Source organism: Odocoileus virginianus, chromosome 26 (genome assembly GCF_023699985.2).
Source record: "Odocoileus virginianus isolate 20LAN1187 ecotype Illinois chromosome 26, Ovbor_1.2, whole genome shotgun sequence".
NCBI lineage: Eukaryota > Metazoa > Chordata > Mammalia > Artiodactyla > Cervidae > Odocoileus > Odocoileus virginianus.
The window spans coordinates 6,903,284-6,906,891 of record NC_069699.1 but is presented as its reverse complement, the minus strand read 5'-3'; the positions used below and the strand labels follow the sequence as shown (position 1 = coordinate 6,906,891).

Below are 3,608 nucleotides of genomic sequence, written 5' to 3'. Positions count from 1 at the left end.
CTGGGCTATCCTATCTTACATCGTATTTTAATGGACCACATCAATATTTTCTGATTCTACTAACGAATCAGTGTGGAGATCCATAGGCTCTCCACAAGATTAGTGACTTGAATAAAACACAGCTGTCAAAATGTTGATACCAACCTCCTGTTCTAGCCCAAACAGTTTCCTCTAATTATATTATCAATAACAATACAGAGTCACAGTTCTGTACAGACCAATCTTAGGATCTAAACCCTCTGTGTGGCAATGCTCCATAAATCTGTGACATTTTATAACATTCCTTAAGTGACTTAGGATAAATGTCACTAGGTTATTGGAAAAGTAAATGAATGACCTTTAAGTATGATCATTAAGTAGCTCTTTCCTTGTCCAAGCATGACTTTCTGCCCTCCTACACAAATTCCAGATCTGAGACCTATCTGAACCTGACTACCTTAATTAGCACAGGCCAAATCTGGCTGTGATGATCTCATGTTCAGAGCTTGAGACGCTGTCTATCAAGTGCCATGGGACTGGACTTTTGCAATTCATTCAGCATGAGATTTTCAATTTGTTCATGAGGAAACTTAGGGTGGTTATAGATGGCTAGAGATGTATTGAGAAAAGATGTTTTTATTGTGTTAAATCAAATATAGTATTAAAATTAATTTTGCCTGTTTCTTTGTACTTTTTAAGGTGGCTACTGAAAAAACTTTTAATTACATATGCGGTTCACATTACATTTCTATGAGATAGCACTTCTCTGGGCTATCGAGAGAGTAATTATTTTAGAGGATCTGTGAACTGTGGGCACATTTGCAAAGTACATAAAGGCTTCTGTTTATATAGGACAGCTACTGGTTGTACACCACTCAGAGCTTTGGCTGCTGCTCTTCCCAAGGGTGTTGAGTCATGTGGTGGATAAACTAATTTAAAAAGAAGTCTGTGAACTCAACTGGAAACATTTCACAGGACCCTTTCAATGTTGGTAAAGGAAAGAAGGCTGAGATCATAGGCAGTTGCATTATTAATAATGTTCATTATAGCAATTACACAATCACAATGCCATCTGTTAAGTAGTGACAATGTGGGACACACTACAGAAAAAAAAATCTTCCTACTGCATTAGTCATAGGACTGATCTTTTCTGTTTATTTGTTTTTTCCCAATGCTTACAAGGCTTATTTTGGTAAAAAGCATAAGTGGAGCTGAACTTATTTTTGGTCAACCTATGAATTTAAGGGTTTTGATATACAAAAATAACAAATCCCCAAACCTAAGAAGAATGTCAGTGCGAGAACTGTGAGCTTGCTGAGAGGAACTAGTAGATGAAGGAAAGAAGGAAGGAAGGAAGAGAGGGAGGGAGGAAGGGAAGAAACATTCAAACCAGTGTCTTCATGCTAAAGATAACTGAGACTTGAATGGAACCTCTAAGGTAGCTTTAATCTTTGGAATCTTTGTTTTTAAGGAAATTAGCCTCAAAACAATACTTTCAAGAATGTTTCACTCAAATTTGTGAATGAAAAGATGTACTGTAGGAAAGAAAGTGAAAAAAGTTGAGAATGCAGGAAGAAGGAGAGAAGAGAAAGGGGGAGACGCAGGGGAGATGCAGAAGACAGAGGAAATGGGTATCTGTATCTTCTCCACGTCAGGGGCACACTCCAACACACAATGAGGTCACACCAACGACTGCCTTATTGACACCTCTTCGTCTAGGCAAGTCTTTAATCCTCAAACACACCATGTAAACATCATCCCATTTCCCATTTGAGGAAACAGATTCAAATAAATTGGGTTTAAATGCATTAGCCAAGATTATTAAAGTGGAAGAATGAGAATTTAAATCCAAGTCCACCCACTACAAAGTCCACTATTTCCCCACTTCTAAATGATACACCCATGTCTTCTTGCTACTTCCTCAAGTGTATGCCATACAGAAAAAAATATAAGCAAGATTTGTTGTTTGATTAGGATCTGACAACAAGGTGGTGCCTTTGAAGTCAACCACCCATTTAGACTCTGAGGTCCAGTGCTGTCCAATATGGTAGCCACTATCGACATGAAGAATCACCTCAGTGAAGTGAGGTCGCTCAGTCGTGTCCGGCTCTTTGCGACCCTGTGGACTGGAGCCTACCAGGCTCCTCTGTCCATGGTATTCTCCAGGGCCTACTACAAAAATAAGAATGCAAAATGTCATAAATAATTTTATATCAATTACATGTCAACATGGCAATGTTTGGCTATATTGAGTTAAAATGAAATATATTATTAACCCTAACTTTACCTGTTTTGCTTCACTTAATTTTTATAAGATTTTTTTATGTGGACCATTTTTTAAGTCTTTAGTGTATTTGTTACAAATATTGTTTCTGCTTTATGTTTTGGTTTTTTGGCTGAGAGGCAGATGGGAGCCTAGCTCCCAGACCAGGGATCAAGCCTATATCCCCTGCAGTGGAAGGTGAAGTCTTAACCAATAGACCACTTAGGAAATCCTGATGCTTTACTTTTTTAATGAAGCTATTAGAAAATTCTAAATTACATACATGGTCAATTTTATTATTTCATTTTATTTTGTGTGTGTGTTTGTGTGTGTTTTAAAAAACAGTATTGTTTTCTTACTACCAGGAGTGGCCTGCCTGGGTAGGTGGGTGTGCCGGGCTCAGGGTATGTGGGGGCTGTGAAGAGCAAATGACTAAGAGGCTGGAAAGAAAGGGAGTGGCCTGGAGGCCAGGCCCAAAGGCTCTCCAACTCACTTCTGGCCAGAGGCAGACTTAACAAAGGATTCATGGCAAGTAACAGCCAGGCCACCAATAAAATTAAGAAATTCTTGGAAATCTAGCTGCCCATCAGAGTTGAGATCCAATTTCTTCATCATGCGGCCAAGGACACCAGGGTCCTTCTGGTTCTTTGTGAAGGCACCCAGCTCTGTATTCATGAAGATTAGGAGCTCGGCCTTGGAGAGTTTGCTGTTGTTACCATCCCTTCCAGCATGCCTTTGGAAAACAGCAATCAGAGACTCGATGCATTGTTCAGTCTCCGTAGGGCTGGATACTGTTGCCATGTCAGAGAAGAGTGAGGCGCGCAGATGCGAGCCCATTTTACATTTCTAATGGACAGTGCTGCACTGGGCTATCAATAGAATGCTTGCCACCGGCAGCAAAACATCTGACATAGTATGGTGCTGCTGGCACATGCCATAAGACATGTGGCATTTTCCCAAAAAAGTTAATTCATCCACCTCATGGTGGGTAGGTTCACAGCACCTCCTTTCTCTGGAAAATTCTCCCTAGCTGATAGGGGACACCTGGCCAGAAAAACCACAAATCTCCTTTACCTCTCTACCCACACAGGAGCAGCCAATGACCCATGCTAGATTTAACGGTCAAAACACAGCCAGTCACAAGAGCAGCTTATCAGCCGTGCTTCTGATCATCTGGCTATCAATCAGATGTTTCCAAGACCCACTCCTAGGGTTTGATTAATTTCCTAGGCTCACAGAACTCAGAGAAATGTTTTACTTACTAGATTGCCAGTTTATTATAAAGGAATATAACTTAGGAACAGTCAGATGGAAGAGATGTCCAGGGCAGCAGGGCAGGGTATGGGGCAGGGGTGCAGAATTGCCA

General features: G+C 40.5%; 1 pseudogene; it reads right to left on the bottom strand.

The window, feature by feature from the left end:
- Positions 1-2,647: 2,647 nt before the first annotated feature.
- On the bottom strand, positions 2,648-3,043 carry LOC110145451 (protein S100-A11 pseudogene; annotated as a pseudogene).
- Between the last annotated feature and the right edge of the window lie 565 nt (positions 3,044-3,608).